At 34.1% G+C, this 19,007-nt stretch overlaps 1 pseudogene; it reads right to left on the bottom strand.

Annotated features, from left to right (window-relative positions):
- Positions 1 to 8,654: 8,654 nt before the first annotated feature.
- Positions 8,655 to 15,000, bottom strand: LOC126708299 (histidine kinase CKI1-like; annotated as a pseudogene).
- Between the last annotated feature and the right edge of the window lie 4,007 nt (positions 15,001 to 19,007).

Raw genomic sequence — 19,007 nt, 5'->3', positions numbered from 1 at the left:
GTTTTGGGAGGATTCACATCATATATATATATATATATATATATGATTTCATTAATGAAGAAACAAAGAAACATCTGCTTTTCAAGCAAAGGAGCATTTAGAATTAAGAGTACACTTAGCTAAAGCATGAGCTAGAGTTCCCCTTCCTCCTTAGCCATTCAAAACTACATTTTTTTGATAAGTATGTAGCAGATGTTGCAGTATTGTGAATGATATAAGATCAATTTTAGCCCATCATAAGTTCATAACTTTCAAAACTCTAAATTTTCATCAATATAAAAACAGAGTTTTATTTTTATTAGTAATTTACAGATGTAAAAACAACAGAATATTAAAAAAAACAATAATATATACACATTGACCCGCAATAGTTATGTATATGCTAATTTGTGACAGCTTATGCATATACATGTAACAGTAACACAGCAAAGTGGCAGGTAATTTTTTGGAACTATGGGCATTATACTGAGAACCATACTAATATCATTTTCAGAAGACAATTTCAAAAACCAACTTGAAGCTTTCACTTTTAGAACATCCTAGTGTACCATAGACATTAAAAGAAAATACTAATAGGGTACCCCAAAAAAAAAAAACCACCACGCATAAACCTCAAATTTGGCACTAGATATATAAGAGTAATAACTAATAAGCCACAATAGTAAATTTTCAACTTTCAAATATAAGAGACCCAATCGAATTGAACCCAAAGCCTATCAAAGGAAAAACAAAAACAAAGAGAAATACATACTGATTCCGATTGGGTTCAGAGCTCTATTCTAAATTTGAGCAGCCGCCGATTGGAAATTTGGGGGAATCGAATCTCTTTGAGCAGCCTTATTGGGTTTAGGGAACATTTTTGGGCCATTGGGCCTTTTTTTTTTTTTTTTTTATTTAGTCCCTTGTATTTTAACTTAGCCAGAGAGCCCACGTCCTTATCCTTTTAGGCCCAAGTGAAAAGGATGGCCCAAAATAGCCATAGTTTATACTTTATAATATAATATGGATTTTTTTTTCTCTTTTGTGTAAATATCAAATTTGATAATTATGGTAGTTAATAGTTATTAACAAAAATTTCTTATAATAAGATTTCTATATGGATCTATATGATTTTATTTATATATAGAACAATATATTTTAGCATTTAAAGAAAATATGATGTATCAAGATTATAATGGATGGTTTAAACACAAAATATAATTTAAATAAATAAATAAATATATATATATATATAATTATGTGTAAAATTGTGAGGTTTCAAAAAGTATGTATAATATTATAAGGTTAACCAAAAGTTAAATGGTTTCGGTTTTATATACACTAGTCGTAGGCTCACGCAATGTGTGGAATTATTACAAATTTTTGTGTAGATGTATTTTATATATATATATATATATTTTTTTTCATTAAAAAATTTTGTTCTTCTTCCAACTACACAACAAAGTCATTAACATAAAGAGTTTGTTTTGTGCAGCCTTGTTTTGTCATATTAACAATAAATTTATTTATAAAGAAATTGTTGTCATGGTATGTTAAATAACTTATACATTACAAGATGAGCTTTATATGTCAATAGAAAGAAGCTTTCATGTGCTCAAGTGAATAATTTAAAAGTTTTTTTTTTTTTTGAACGTAAAAGATAGAATTTTATTCAAGGTATTAGTATAGGTATTACATAACCATCCACCAGAGTACACTAGTTGATGAATGCTCCCTTTGTTCTTGTTGTTTTTGACGGACTGGGACTTTGTAAGCTATTTTAACCAAGAGAATGCCTTTCTTATTTTCCTTCAGAGTAGTTCATCCTTGGAGTGTGTGTCCCTAAGATTGATTCGTTGTGTTAGAAATGCTAAAATCTGTAGTATTGTATTTCATAATGAAAGAATATACATGAGTACCTTTATATAGGAGACGTGTGTGTAGTACAAGTAAATACGTGTGCAGTACAAGTAAGAGTGCAGTACAAGAATGTGTGCTATACAAGTAATCTAGCTGGGCCTAAACCCCACAACATTATGTACGTTAATAACCCCCCTCAAACTCAAAGTGGATGTGAGACCAGTTTGAGGTTGTCAACCAAATCACAAAGGCATTCCTTACGATGTGACTTGGTGAAAAGCACTATGGACAAGATGATAACGAATAAAATGACAATCAATCTCGATGTGTTTAGTCCGTTCATGGAAGACATTATTGTGAGCAATATGAATGACACTCTAGTTGTCATAATAAAGAGGAGTAGCAGAGGATGTGGACACACCTAAATCCTTAAGAAGCCATCGTAGCCAAAGGAGTTCAGATGTGGTATCAGTAAGGGCACGATATTCTGCTTCAGTACTGGAGTGGGCCATTGCTAAGAAATCAAAGAAGAACCAAGAAGAAAACAATAACTTGTAGTGGACCTGCGATCAGTGGGATCGCTTGCCCAATCAACATCAGAGAATGCACAGAGTACAAGAGGAGATTGAGCTGAGTAGAAAATGCCATGGAAGAGAGTGCCTTTCAAGTATCGAAGAATGCGCAGAACAGCAATATAATGAGTCGATCGTGGAGCAGACAGATACTAACTCATCTGATGAACAGCATAGGAAATGTCTGGACGAGTAACTGTGAGATAAATTAGGTTGCCAACCAATCTTTTGTAAAGAGATGGATTAGACAATGGTTTCCCTCCCGAGGGTGTCAAATGCGCATTAAGTTTAACTGGAGTGTCAATAGTCTTGCTGTCAGTGAGTCCAGCTCGAGACAAAAGGTCAGAAGCATACTTGACTTGAGTAATATAAAGACCATATGTGGAATGAGTGATTTCAAGACTCAATAAATAGCTGAGATGTCCAAGATCTTTCATCTCAAACTGCTGACTGAGAAAATCCTTGAGTTCTTGAATGCCATTGAGGTCATCACCAGTTATGATCATATCATCCACATATAGGAGAAGCAAAATGGTGCCTTTATCAATGCGATGAAGAAATAGGGCAGAATCATAAGGACTGGCAATGTAACCCAAGAGAAAGATGGTGGAGCTGAACTTGGCAAACCAAGCTCATGGAGCTTGTTTAAGGCCATAAAGTGCACGTCGAAGGTGATAAACCTTATTTGATTCAACAGAGAGACCAGGAGGAGGTTGCATATAGACTTCTTCACTAAGATCCCTATTAAGGAAGGCATTTTAACATTCATATGAAAAAGATCCCATTTACTAGCAGCGGTAACAGCTAAGAGGGCACGAACATATGAGATACAAGCAACTGGAGTAAAGGTTTTTTCATAATCAATCCCATACTCCTGTGTAAAACCTTTTGTAACAAGACAAGCCTTGTAGCGCTCAATGGACCTATCAGAGCGAGTCTTGATCTTATAGATCCACTTACAATCAACCACAGACTGTCTAGGAGGGAGAGTAACTAGATCCCAGGTATGGTTTTTGGTTAATGCATCAAGTTCCTCTTTCATTGCAATCTACTATAAAGGGTCAGTGGAGGCCTCACGATAGGTGTGAGGCTTGTGGAGTGTAGCAAGGGCAGTGTAACAATGATAGTCAAGTAAATGTGCAGGAATGGATCTTACCCGGGTTGAGTGGCGAGGTGGAATATCTTGTGGAGGATCTTCAGGCAGAGTAGGAGCAGGGGACCTAGGCTCAAGGTGGGGTAGCTCGTCATCAACCTGTTCATCTTCGACCTGTCTAGGAAAAGCATCAAAAATATCTAGAGGTTGGATAGAGAAGTCCAAAGGAGGATCAAGAGTATTTGTAAAAGGAATATGAGACTCATCTGGAAAGATTTCTAAAACAGAAGAGGTAGTCAGGGAAGAACAAAAGTGAGAGAGTTCAACAAACAAGCGGTGTTCCTAAAAGACAACATTATGGGAAACACGAAGACGATGAGAGACAGGATCATAACACCGATACCCTTTTTGAGTTTCTCCATAACCAAGGAAACAACAAAGTCTAGATTGAGGCTCAAGTTTGTTGTGCTCATGAGGTTGAAGAAAAACGAAACAAGCAAATCCAAATGAGCAAAGGTGATGATAGTCAGGGGGTGACCCAAAAAGGAGCTCATACGAAGTTTGATTATGGATGACAACACTTGGAATGCGGTTAATAGTATGAATAGCATGAAAAACAGTTTTACCCTAAAATGGGGCAAGAACTTTGGCAGAAAGAAGAAGAGCACAAACAGTGTCAAGAATATGACGAAGTTTTCTTTCGGCTCGACCATTTTGCTGAGAGATACCTGAACAAGTGAGATGATGTACAGTGCCATAGGAATGTAACAGAGCTTGAAAAGCATATTAAGTATATTCAAGAGCATTATTAGATCGAAAAGTTTTGATACGTTTGGAGAATTGTGTTTCAACCATTTAAATTTCAAAACGAGATTTCATAGAAAAGATCCAACTATAACAAGAATAATAATCAATAAAAACAACAAAATATCGAGATCCACCAATACTAGCAACAGGAGAAGGTCCCCAAACATCAGAATGAATTAACTCAAAAATACTATCAGAGATAGATTCACTGTTATTGAAAAGCAAAGCTAGTTGTTTTCCTAACTGACATGAAGTACAATCAAAATTGTCTTTGGACACAGAACCCAACAAACCCTTAGAAGCTAATTGTTGTACCCGAGAAAATGGTGCATGACTAAGACGAGAATACCAAAGTGCGACAGAAGGTAAGGAAGAAACCGCAGCAGCTACAACAGCAACAGAAACAGGAGCAATAGGTGGAAGATGAAGATTTTCCAAGGGAAACATACGCCCAACCCTAGGACCAGTCCCAAGCTCTTTCCCTGTCCTTGGATCTTGCACAATACACTCAGAATAATAAAAAATAAGGTGATATCCTAGTTCAGCTAATTGTCCCACAGAGCACAAATTATAGGATAGGTAAGGTACATGGAAGACGCCAGGAATAGAGAGGTTGGAGGTCAAAACAAAACCTAGACTATTCTCATGCATGGTGAAACCATCAGATATATGAATATTAAGAGGATATGACGCAGGGTCAAGTTTGGAGAATAAGGACGAATGAGGTGTCATGTGATTGCAATAAGCGGAATCAAAAAGTCAAGTTTGATACTTACCGGGTAGAACAGAGAGAGCAGTGGAAAGAGATGCATTACCAGCCATATGAACAGCTTGAGCTATGATATCCTGTAGTTCAGTGGGGGAGAGGTTGATAGTGGATCCAGAAGACTGGGACTCAGCTGAAATGGAAGGCATTAGCGAAGTAGGCTCAGTATTAGCAATAGCAGCAGTAGATTTGTTGCGTTGGTAACAAGTCTCAATGGTGTGGCCAGGACGCTTGCAATAGTTGCAGAAGTTTTTGTTGGTCTGCTTGCGACGACTGCCAGAGCCAGATGAATCACCTAATTGTTGAGGTTACTTTATGGGTGGAGCAGAAGGAGTAATAGCCAAAATATTGAGCTTATTCTGGGCTTGAAGGGTTGCAAGACGAGCTTCTTCTCTAACCAACTCGTCTACAACAGTATTAAGAGAGGGAGGAGGACTGCGATTAAAAAGCTGATCTCGGATGGGCTCAAAGTCCTTGTGAAGTGACATCAGGAATTCATAGAGACGAAATCCATCTCTAATGGTAGCATATTGCTGAGCATCCTTTGGGCATGCCCAAGTTTGATCAGAAAGGTCAGTTTGGTCCTAAATGAAGCGAAGCTAATCATAGTAGTCATTGATGGATTACCCTGGTTCTTACCTAAATTGATGCAATTCAACCACTAACTAATATTTCATGGATCCGTGAGTAGTGGAGTACCTTTTGGCTAACATATCCCTTGCTGATTTTGCATCATCAAAGATGCCCAATAGATTGGAGATGGAGGGAATGGAAGTGTTCTGAATCCATGTGAGGATCATATAGTTGTGACTATTCATGTGACTGAGGAAGGCAGCATCTTCTTCACTTGCCCCCTTGACAGGAATAGTGATTGCACCAGTACAATATTGCCAGAGCATGCGGCCCTTAAGAAAACTGCACATAGCTTGAGACCAAGATAAATAATTCTTATTTCCCTCTAATATTTGATGGGGCGAGGAAGAAAAATATCATTTTTATCCATTTAGAGACACAATATGCAAAAACAGACTACAAAAATGAAATCTACGCAAAAAACTGGGTAAGGAGAACTTGGACTACAAAAGTCAACCCTGGAGAAAAGTTAACGGTCAAAGTCAACAGTCAAAGTCAACGGATCAACGGCCAAAGTCAACGCGGTCAACGGTCAGTGGAGATTACGTCAGCAAGATGATGTGGTGCCGACGTTAGTAGATGACTAGATGTTGATGTAAGCTAGGGCTGACATGGCATTAATGACATCACGGGTGACGTCAGCCTAGAGCTGATGACAGTGCATGTGGCGCGTGAACTTTGATGCAGAATCTTTGGGTGGCTCTTGAGGGTGCGTGCGGTCTCCGATGGCTGCTAGGCTTCCACCAATATGTTGATCGGCGCAAGACGATCTCAGTGATACCTGCAAAAACGTAATCGAAGCAATATTCACGGTGGTGATGACAAGTGTAGTGGTTTGTGTGGTGTAGGACTCATCAACGACAGTGGCTGCAGGTCCAGAACCCAAAGACAACGGCTGGAAGACGCTGGAGGTTCAATGGCAAGAGGCTGCGGCGACTGTTATGGCGGCGGAAGCGATGTTGAGAATGGAGTAACACCAATAAAGACAAGACTGCTAAGAAAAATTCAGAGCAGTGACTCTGATACCATATTAGACATATTGAAATCTATAGTATTGTATTTCATAATGAAAGAATATACATAAATGCCTTTATATAAGAGGCATATGTGTGCAATACAAGTAAATATGTGTGCAGTACAAGTAAGAGTGTAGTGCAAGAATATGTGCTATACAAGTAATCTAGCTGGGCCTAAAGCCTACAACATTATACATGTTAACATGTTGAATATCCTCCACAATAGAGTGCATGAAGTTCGTGTGAAGGACATGTGTGTGCCACTACTTTGTGCATGGGTCGAAAAGGTCGCTCATCCTCAAATCCATATTTGCATTGGGTTGGAATTTAGGGGGGTGGGGTAGCCATCTGTGGTCCTCTAGTTTGATACTTCTCCCATTACCCACCTTCCAAACCGTAGCTTCTCTAATCAATTCCTTGGCTTCTAGCAAACTATGCCATACATATGATGGGTCGGAGCCCAAAGCAGCTTCCATGAAAGAGCAAGTAGGAAAATTACGAGACTTGTAAACTCTGAAAAATAATGAGTGGCCTCCTTAGATCAACCGCTATGCTTGTTTGGCTAGCATAGCAAGGTTGAAGGCGTGAATATCTCTAAACCCCATTCCACCTCTATCTTTTGGTATGCACAATTTACCCCATTTGATCCAATGAAATTTCTTCTCATCTTGGGTTTGGCCCCACCAATATTTTGCTAATACTGAGTTAATGTCATCACAAATCCTATTTGGGATTTTGAACATGTTCATGGAGTAAGTTGGGATAGCTTGTGTCACCGTCTTGATTAAGACCTCCCTATTGACTTTGTAGATATTTTTTTTCTTCCATCCCATCACTTTTTTTGTTACTCGCTCTTGTACCTCCCTGAAAGTGTTCAGCTTGGACTTCCCTCCCACCATTAGTAAACCAAGATACTTCTCACAGCTTATCATGATTTGAGCACCTAGCATGTTCCGAATAGCTAACTTTACCGGTTGCTTTGTGTTCGGGCTAAAGAGAAGTGCTGTTTTTTGTTTATTGATAGCTTGGTCAGATGCTCTCTCATACATAGCTAGTATATTCATTAGATTTCGGCATTCTTCAGTTGTTGCCTCACAAAATAGTAGGCTATCATCGGCAAACAGTAAGTGTGAAATCCTTACACCTCCATGGTTATAGAAATCTCCTAATTAATTTCTATCTAACTTAAATTTTTTTTATTCAAATTCAAATTATATCATATCAAAACATTAAAATTGTGTAATTTACTTCAAAAGAAAGATAATGACACAAATCATTAAATTAAACAATTAAAATTAATAATATTAATTTTTGTCATCTATATTTTTTAATACATTCTTATTTATAACTGGTATTCTTAACTAACCTATTTTTTCTCATTTTTAAATAAGTGCACTAAAATCAACCAAAATGGACTGAAATAGACAAAAAAATGATCTTGTTGTCGACCATGTCATACTTTTGTGCCATAAACTTTCTATTGTTAATTGAATTGGGGCCTTTCATTTTAGATGCTAACAACATTAAAAGGGAGTGGAGTAAAAAAGTATTATAAAAATTACTTTTTTGTTTGAATTTATTGAGCTTGTAAGTTGTATATTTTCTTGATAAACAAAAACACCATATAGAATGCGTAAATGACTTCATATTTTCACTCAATGTCGTGAACTTTTGCATTCCAAAAAAATGATAAATGACTTTATATTTTTAGTCAATGTTTTTAACTTCTACATTCCAACAAAATGAAAAATGACTTCATATGTCAGTCAATGTCTTGAACTTCTGCATTCCAACAAAATACTATAGCATTTCTCTATATTTTAGCACAATTTCAACTGCACATATATTACATGTACAACAAAACTACTATAAAGAGTCACCATTATCTCATAGATTAAGAGAGTCATAAGGTACGCCTATGCATATTTTCATTTAGTATCGATATATCTAATGGCTTCCAAAAGATGTTCCTTTTTCAATAGTTTGCTAAGATGAACATCCATTTCAACCTCAATTGCCATGTTAGCTTCCCCACCTGATGTATGAGCAGTTAATGCAATGATTGGAATATGAACACCGAAGGACTTCTCCATTTTCCTTATTTGTTTTGTTGCTTCATACCCATTCATCACAGGCATCTGTCAAACACAAAATCATATATGATTTAGTTGGAAAAAAAAATATTATTAGGAAATGTGAACAGCTTACATTGTGTGATTAAAATTAAACTATAGTACAAGGGATTATAATAAATTAAATTAAAATAAATATTGAATGCTTAAACATAAAATATAATTGTGCTGAGTTTTATAAACACCAAATGGTCAAAATCCATAAGATATATATAGATTTATTAACTGGAACAAGCTCTAAGGTTTGCAAAGTGCCAAAACATATTGGAAGTGACGTTAGCTTTGTTGGAGACATACTAGAAGCTTTCGGCCACTCAGGGAAATTTTTGAGCTTTTTTTTTTTTTTTGTTGCTAAATAGGGAAATTTTTTAGCTTGGAGCTACATATACTCACATTCTAATGTTTTCTTTCACTTATCTGGTATTAGTGTGGGGGTAGCCTATTTTTTTTCACTGTATTGCTACTGGGCCAATAAGCTTGTGTTAGCCCAGGTTTTATTTTTGTATATGTTTACTCACTTGGTTTTTATAAATAAAGTTCTATCTTTTCAATCCAACCAAAAAAAAAAAAAAAAAAAAGTGCCAAGACATCATAAATTTTACCAAATATCATAAAAACATGTGACATAGTCCAAAGGATACCCTCTAGTATATTGCAAATGTTCTAATTGGGAAATCAAGTACTTATATATATATATATATATATATATAATACAAAAAATATTTATAAAAAAAAAGCATAAAAAGGTAAAGAGAGGGAAATCATGCTCTTTACCTCACAATCCATTAAGACATAATCCGTATGGAAGAAACTTCGAAGCTCCAAGTTTCCTTTGATCACTTAGACCTTTGAAAACCAGATCTAAAGCTTCCTGTCCATTAACACAAGTTTCGGTAGTTGCACCAAGCTTTAAAAGACTGGCAACAGTTAACTTGCACAATAGTGCATTGTCGTCAGCAACCAAGAGTTTCTTCCCACTCAATGACTTATCATCATTTGGGTCACTAATTTCTTGTATTTCTTGCTCTTTTGGTGGGTTCCTATTACTCGGAGGACTTCTTGGTTTGAACCCAACATGAGATAGAGTTTGAATGGGTGACAAGATTTTCTTCTTGGTTGTCTCAATGCTGCTACCATGGTCTTGTAATTCTATTCATTGAGTTGAGTGTTTGTTTGTTGGAGAATTCTCTATTTAAGACTGACTCCTTGATGAACTAGGATCTCTTGAAACTTTTTCAGCTTGAAACTTGCTTTCCTCTTTTAGTTCGCTTGAATTCCCTTGTAATGTACCTCCAAACTCAGGAAGAAGTCTTACCACTTGATACAAACGAGAACCATGAAATGGCTTAGATATTATGACATCATTAGGATCAACCAGATCCTTTTCAATGCGTTTGAAGTTGATGTTACGCATCATTGGTTTCTCCAACCAAACAACCTTACACGTAGCATTGTCGAAGCCTTTTTTGAATTCAGCCACAATTCTACATAATTCTAGGAATGGTCCAACACTTGCATCAGTCACAATTAATATGAAACTTGATGCAAATTTAGGAGTAGTCCTTTTGAAGACTGATAGTATGTAGTCTGAACCATCCATGCTACTGAAAGGCACATCTTTTTCTACACCGCTAGAGTTATTAGAAGCAGACCTGCTTAAGTAACCACTTGGAGAACTCAAATCAACTGAAATTCCAGAAGAATTGTGACGAGAATGGTTCTGGTTATGTTTTATCTTTTGGAGAGTAGATGGAAGATGTTCCCATTGCTTTGCTATCGATACTTTTATACCTAAGTTCTCCATGAATCTTTGTGAAGTCCTTCGCCATTCATTATTTTGATTCAAGAGAACAACATGGGATGCCTTTATCTTGGGGCTAGGGTTTGTGTGAATTGTCAACTTTGAACTAGGAGTACGTAACCACAAGCCAGGACTAGGTGTGCTAAGAGTTAGTTCAGGAATATGGGTACCATCAACCATTTCAAGGTCTTCTGCTTTTGCATTATCGCAACTAACATTTTCACGTGTACTGAGTATCACATTGAATCTAAAGCAAGTTCCCTTTTCACCGATCTCTTTGTCCACAATTGATATATCTCCATGCATCAAACATACCCAGCACAAAATTACAAGAAAAATTAATCAATAAAAGGGATTATAATGAATTTAGACTATTAATCAAGTCACTTTAAAACCTAGTTGATAAAGTTATTTGTGATAGTTATGTGAATCTAATCCAAGTTACAACAACGCATCATACAAATCTAGATGCGTAATTAAGTTTAAAAAAATATATGTAGTACAATAAGTGGAAAATGATTCTCTCCATTTAAAATTAATTCATTTAATGCATCTTTTCAGTACAGACTCTCATGTTATTTAAAAGTTTAATTGGTCTATACACTTTTAAACTTAGAAAATAAAATAAAATATGAACCATGAAACAAGCATAATGAAAATGACTTGAAATGGAGGGATCATGATTCCGTTTAGATTGCATATCTTGAAACTCTAGATAAACATAGCAAAAAATAAAAGAAAAAATTGATATGTGTGCTAAAGTTAGTCATTTACCAGAGACTGAACAATGCCAAGTCCTAATCTAGTGCCTCCTTGTCCAAGAGTTGTTTCTTTGACTTGAACATAGTTTTCAAAGACTGAGATTTATTTTTCCTTCATAATTCCTTTTCCTGTATCATCAACCTTAAAGACAAATTCCATGGCATTTGGATCTTGTTGGGTTGCATTCATGGCTTCTAGGTCATTATATGCTTCGTTGCTCTTGCAAAACAAACACTGTAAATATTTCATTAAATCATTCCGACTAGATGCAATTATTGAATTTTGCAAACTGGGTTTCCTAACCCATGCTCGAATGGTTACATGCCTCTCACAAGTAAATTTAACCGTGTTAGTTTTTAGACCCCTTAAAAACACAATTAGATTAACCTAGGTAATTAGTCAAGTGATTACTTAGTCCAAATTACAAGTCTAGGTTATCACAATCAAACAATCATATCATGCACAGCAACGGAAAGATAAATAACACAACGTTATGATAACCCAGGAAAACCAAACCGGTAAAAAACCTGGGAAGGATTTAACCTAGCTATCCTCAAGGTAAAAAGCAAATCCACTAGAAAGAATCGAAGTTCATACAATAAGACTTACAAGCCCCCACGCTCGACTTCTTATTGCTACCAACTAGTAGAACTTACTGACACGACCACGTGCAAACTCCGAATCCACGGACTCCTTTCTTTGGCCTTTGCAAAACACAAGCATCCCCGTTTGTGACTTTGAGATCCCACTCAAAGGTTTAGCAACACAAACTCTCCTGTTTGTGACTCCAAGACCACCCTTGAAGGTTTAGATCATCAACACCTTTGATGACAAGAGAAGGTAGCAACTTCTACAATACCGGATCTTGAGATTCTTCAAGGAATAGCACCAGTAGAAGACATAAGAGAGTTTTTTAGGAACAAAACCCTAAATACAAAAGAGGCACACTCTTTTCTCTCTGAAAAGCCACATAAAAACGTGCTTAGGGTTTCCTTTATATACTGGGAGAAGTAGATTAGAAACCCTAATCCTAAATGGGCTTGAACTGTTGTTTGGGTTTAATTAAAATTCTGTAGATACGACTTTCGATCGTTCAAGCCTGTCTTTCGATCGATCAAACCAGACAGATTATGAAATCTTCTTCTTGCAACTTGTATGTTCTTAAATCTTGACTTGAATCATCTTGAGCATTGTCTAATAAAACTTATAGACTCTAAGATCTATATCTAGACAAGTTTGTGTTCACGATTTGCCAATTGTTCTAAACATTTAGAACCTAACAAACCGCATTGCTTAGTAAATTGCATAATATTTGCTTAAGTTTTCCCCTATCTCCTTTCACTTGTGAAAATTTGATGGCAGAATCGTCATAAGGATCTAATACCACATCTACTCCCTTTTTAATACCAATAGGATGATATAAATCAACTACATCTTCAATAAGTTGGCCCAAATCAAATTCCTCTTCATCAAGTTGCATCTTGCCCACCTTGATTTTGCTTGTATCAAGAATATAATTCAATAAACCTAAACGAGTACATAAGTTATACCTATTCATTGATAAAAAGAATACTAAATATAAAACAATTTGCCTATTAAGGTGTGAAGAGATTACCTAGTAGCTCCTTTGCACAAGTATCCATTTGTCTCAAATTTGTCTCCAATTCAAAACTAGAGGTAGCTTCTTCATAGCACAACTCTATCAAACTTGTAAGGCCTGCTAGTGACGCGCGAACATCATGGCTAGCACTAGCAAAGGCAAGACTCTTATTCATACTCTTCCTCTCTGCTTGTTGAGTTGCTTCCATTTGTTTTATAAGAGCAGCACACAAGTGCATCTCTCGCTTGGCAGCTCTAACGAATATATACGCAAAACTTAAAATGGAAACAATCATGGAAGTGATGATTACTATAAGGAGGGCCAGTTCCACTATCCTGTTCTTGTTGACAAGGCTGACTATCCCTTTTTGTGGGAAAGCCAATACATCTACCTGAAGAGAAATAGAATTCAGTTATACTGCATAAATATATGCATAAACTGTTGAATTTAACTAATCTCTATACTGTTGGTATGACATGATATTTACCCAATTGATTTTCATCAATAAGGTTCTGAATATTATGGCCACTTGGCTAGTTACAATCTATAAAAGCCATAAGTCTATCATGTGCGGAATGGATTAATGATCAGTGGAGCATTTAGCATAGTATTTTATGCCAAGCACAAACAAAAGCATTTATAATACTTATTTCTTAAGATTTTTCTAGAAAGAAAAGGAGGATAAAAAGGTTTGCATTTAATTTCTAACCTGTTTATAAATAGGAATAGCATAACTCTCTCTAGTCTAAAGCATACCTAATGTGTACAAAAACAAAGAAAGAAAGGCACACAAGTGATGTACATGATCATATAACTTAACAAGCAAAGCTTCTTGTAACATTTAGTATTCCACGCAACAACAAGAAAATATAAATATTTACAAATGAAGTTTTGCATATTTGCAAGATAATGAAGAATTAAAACATACCAATTGGACTCCCACCATATCAAGTGACGAAAAATATAAAACATGTATTCTGTTCCTTGAATATTCAGAGTAGAAGCTATTGATGAGCCATCTTTGATGTTACTAGAAACATTCCCAAGAACTTCTTGTTCCCCATTTGGTTTCTTTAATTGGACAGAAACTATATTACTAGCAAGAACCATATGAGTGTTTTTGAGACCTTTTATAAGCACTTTCCCATCTTTGGTAGCCAAGTACAAGCTCCCATCCGGACGATGTATACTAGTAAATGGGCAGTTAGTGCTTTGACCGAGAACCCTAGAGAGATAACTCCTTCTCCATTAATTCTAGCTGAGCTAAGTAGTATAAGATCTTGAGAATTATTCCATCCAGTTTCCAATGAGGCATATCCATTGGTACTATTCAAGGCTTCTTGAAACCATCTTTTATTGAGCAAATTCAAGGGAGGGCATTCAATGGAGTTTCCATCTAATTCTCCTGTCTCATGGTTTACATGTTGCATGTAACAATTAAGGTTCTTTTTTACATTTGGAGCACTCCATCTAGGATTATATGAAGAGTTAGAGTACACCTCAAGAGTTTGATTCTAACTAGTGTAGTATGAGAAATACAGACCTTCTAACCCAGTATATGAAATTTGAGATAAGTATGGAATTGTAGACCATGCTTGAAATAATATAGGAGCCACCTGTAAATTAAATAAAAAATAAAAAATAAAATTATGAAATATCTAGTTGTTTCTTATTGAAAGTAATCATTTAACTACATATATGATCTTTGTGAGAGAAGCATATGGATACCAACCTTAGTCTCAATCTTAGAGAATGAGAGTTTAGTTCCACTGAGGAGCAACCTTAAAACTCTTGCTAAACTTGTTGCTGATGAATTTATTGGATGTAAAAACTTTCCTGTGTTCTCAATTTTATATTGCATATTGGAATGAAAGTCATAAGAGTTCAAATTCACTTGACACTCAACACGACTGATCAAAGAATACCAACATGGGATGAATCAATGTAGTAGGAAGGAGCATCACAGCAAATGCTTGCATTGAGGATTTGACAGAAAGTGTGAATGCAATCACAATTTGATAAAAAATGAAGAAAGAAAATCATATAAACCATTTGGATAAAAACATACTTTAGAGTAGGGGATTATTTATGAATGCTTAAAATTATTTTTCTCATGTTATTCTTCAAACCAAGGATGAAGGGAAAAGAATTGTTTATAGAGAAAAAGACTGAAAAAAAAAAAAAAAAAGGTAACATCTTTTAAAACCCTATACAAAGTACAAACAAATCCAATACCCAAGAAGTAGTAAGAATGTGTATTTTCTTTTGGTTTCAATAGTTTTTGTAAGCATGTAAAATACCAAATCCTAACACGTTGCCACGACTTGAAGACTTACTAGAAGAAATAAAAAACAAACAGGTTGTAAAGTTATCATTGAGCCTAGTCGCATCATGATCAGGTCCTCTAGTTATGATCACCAAAGGCTACTACTGCATTGAAAAATATGTAGAAAAAAAAAATTTGTGAATATATATTGCAAAATAAATAAATAAATCAGAAAAGTTGCATACTTAAATATAGTGAATTTCTTTCATAGGCATCATACCAGGAGCAAATCTCTCTCTCTCTCTCTCTCATAACAACTCAAGAAGATTGATTTCTTAACCAAATCTTTAATGAACTTTTGTATGAAAGTTTCAACCTTATTACTATGTCTTCTATACCAGGAAGTCAAATCTTACTTTCTATTGGGTGAATAATACAAGTGAGCTGTTGCATTAATATACAAGAAATATAATTACGTAATAGAATATTTTCCTTGATGATTGAAGCAGCTCATCCATGACTTGTAGCAACTTAGAAAGCTTAGTCTTTGTAATAAAAGGGTTTAAATAACTACAAGAAAAATTAGGGTTTTCAATAGAGATTTGCATACAGCATTAAATTATGCCTAGTGATATTAGGATTTTTTTTCCCCCTTTAATACTGCAAGGGTGTATAAGCTTTGGCAAGCAAAAATCTTTTATTTTTATTTTTTTTATGCAAGATAGAAATTCTACTCTAACCTAATTTAAGGGTATATGTGTGTAAAACTCATCTTAGAAACTTGAAGACCCTTGCTCCTCATACCTCACAAACACTTATACTTGTGAACTGATAAAAAATACACTGTACAACCAAACAATGAAGATTTATCGATTCATTATTGTACTCAGTCATTCATTGTTCATTGAAATTGTTTATAGGCACTCCATGCTAAACTATTTAGGAGAAAACTATGATCACATTATTATTTATTTATTTTTATTACTAATAATCAACAATGCTACTAGATATGACCTTTACTAGTCGATTGTGCCAAAATAAGTTGAAAAGAGGGTATGAGACAGTATGATCATGCATGCAGAAATTTAGAAGTCAACTTGCACATAGCACAAAGAGGAGTAGAGAACATACTCAAACTTCCAAGCCTTGCATTGGAAGGATGCAACATTGATTTAACCAAACTGAAGTTTTGGCCAAATCATTATCATTTCTGTGTTTAACTTTTAGATGTAAGTCCTAATTTGTTGCTAGGGTAGCACTATTTTTTTCTAATTGCTTTAAACTTCCTATGATTTTTAATTAGCAGCAAGAAATATATACATTAATATATATACATATATTCACACACCATAATGAATATGTCACTAATAAATGTAAAGGTTCGTAGTTTAGTTATTTAGTTTATTGTAAGGAATAATTATTCTTTTTTAAAATATAAGCAATATCACATTAAAAAAAGAAAAGAAAAAGGAAGTTATAGTTATTATTTAATACATATAACAACTTTTAAAATTAATATATTTTCAAAAAAGTATAAACTTTAAAGACTTTCTTTATGCATCATATGTTTTACAAAACTTTTTATATGTAACAACCAAATTTATGAATAAGAATATAGTTATTTCATTGCAACATCTTTTATTTCAAGTAATAATAATTACTATTCCTAATATAATCTCCATGAATTATAATTCTTCTTTTCATTTTGGGGTAAATTCAATTTAGTTGCCACTCAACTCCATAAATTTAATTATTTTTGCTTCTTTTTTCCCTTTGTAATTTGAGTAATATTTTAAAGTGATTGGCTACACATGATTGGGGTACATGCTAGGTTAGCTATAACTTATAAAGATACCCACACATACCCGCATAAGATAAACAATGTTATAATCCATTCCATGGTTAGTAAAAGACGAATATTATATATTTTATGTTACATGTATGCAATTTAAAAAAAAAAATTTATTTATCATATAAAACAAAAATACTCTGAAAAAATGTTATCTATAATTAAATTAAGTACAAAACACATGAATGTGTTTGCCATCACTTTTTACTTTATCTTTTCTAGGTACAAGTATATTTTATAACCAATTTTCACCATAAAAGCAATACCAACAAATAAATTTTGCATTCAAATACACACGATCATATTTGTATAGATATACATCAATTTTACTAAAGTTTAAAACTTTTTCTTTCTATATTACTTGTATCAAGGATTTTTATAAATACTTAAGTGTTTTATTATATACATAAACAAAATTATAAAAATAAATATTTTAAATTCCATGTTTTCCTTTTTTTATTAAATAAAAAAATTATATCTAAAAATATTAAGAGGGGAATCTAAGAAACAACATTTAAGGTATTGTATCTAAATTTTGTGATTAAATAAAAATTATAGTTCTACATACTTTTTAAGGTATGATACATAAAATAGAAAAAGAAAATAAAAATTGCACCCTAGAATGACTCCATTGACTATGCTTTATTCAACTTCCTTTTTAAAAAAAATATTTTTTTGAATGATGTATAGATACTTTTTTTTAAAATTTTTTTTATACATTGACAATTGGGGTGAAAGGATTTGAATTTTGAATATTTTTGTTGGATAGACCAAAAGATATCGATGGAGTTGAAAGATTCTTAGCATAACTTGATTTGGTATACATAAGATAGAAGTAAAATTATACCAACCATATAAGTAAAAGATCCTCCAAAATCTACTTTTATAGAATAAAAAACTAAATTGTCCTTTTGGAAAAATAAGTTTGTATAATAATAATTCATCTGTACTCTCATACACATTACATGCATGATGCAAGCAAGAGAGACAGAAAAATTATTTCTTACCTTACAAAAGCAAGAGAGACAAAAACTTTATCAAGCCAGAAGACAAGAAAGAAAAAAAAAATGTAAAACTAAGGAAGAGAAAAGGACCTGTAATTATGGTGCAAGGCAAACTAGTGGCAGAGAACATGGAGAAAATCTCTTAGTCTTTGTCCTTTGTCTCTAACACAGGCAACACCTTCAATTTTCTGGTTTCTACCAACTAAACTATGAAACATTTATATATTTTAAATAAAAAAGAAAAAGAAAAAAGAATTGTTGGAATACTAAACTACTTCAGTCTTATTCTTCATAGGCATGGTATGAGGAGGAAAACTCTCTCCTCTTATGCCTATGAATCCATAAGATTTGTTCTTTCACCGAATCTTTTAATGAAATTTTATGTGAAAAGTTGATGCTATATATGTGCTACAATGTGTTTTATACACGGAATTGTTAAATCCTACCGCCTGTTGAGTTATTAAAAGTATGTCTTAGCCGTTGGATTATATATATATACATGATACGCAGTATTATATTTTCCTTAATCCTCTAGGCAAATCACCTGTTCAAAACATACTCTTTTTTTTTTTTTTCTAAAAGATTTGACCTACATGAAGAAAGAAATTAGGGTTTGACCCTAGAAAAAATTGGTAGTTTAAAAACAAATTGGTTAGTCAAGCCTAGATATTATTTATAAAAAAAAAAAAAAAAAAAAAAAAAAAAATTCTAATATACTAGAAAAATACCAACTTTACTTTATATGCATCATCACACCAAGAGCAGTAAAGTAAATGAAGAAATTTTTTCAAGTCCTTTTATTAGCGCACTGAACAAACCATGTCATCCTTTGATTACCATCAGAATGATATATAAATACCATACAGC

The sequence above is a fragment of the Quercus robur genome, chromosome 12 (assembly GCF_932294415.1).
Source record: "Quercus robur chromosome 12, dhQueRobu3.1, whole genome shotgun sequence".
NCBI classification, from domain to species: domain Eukaryota; kingdom Viridiplantae; phylum Streptophyta; class Magnoliopsida; order Fagales; family Fagaceae; genus Quercus; species Quercus robur.
This window is presented reverse-complemented; position numbering and strand designations above follow the sequence as displayed.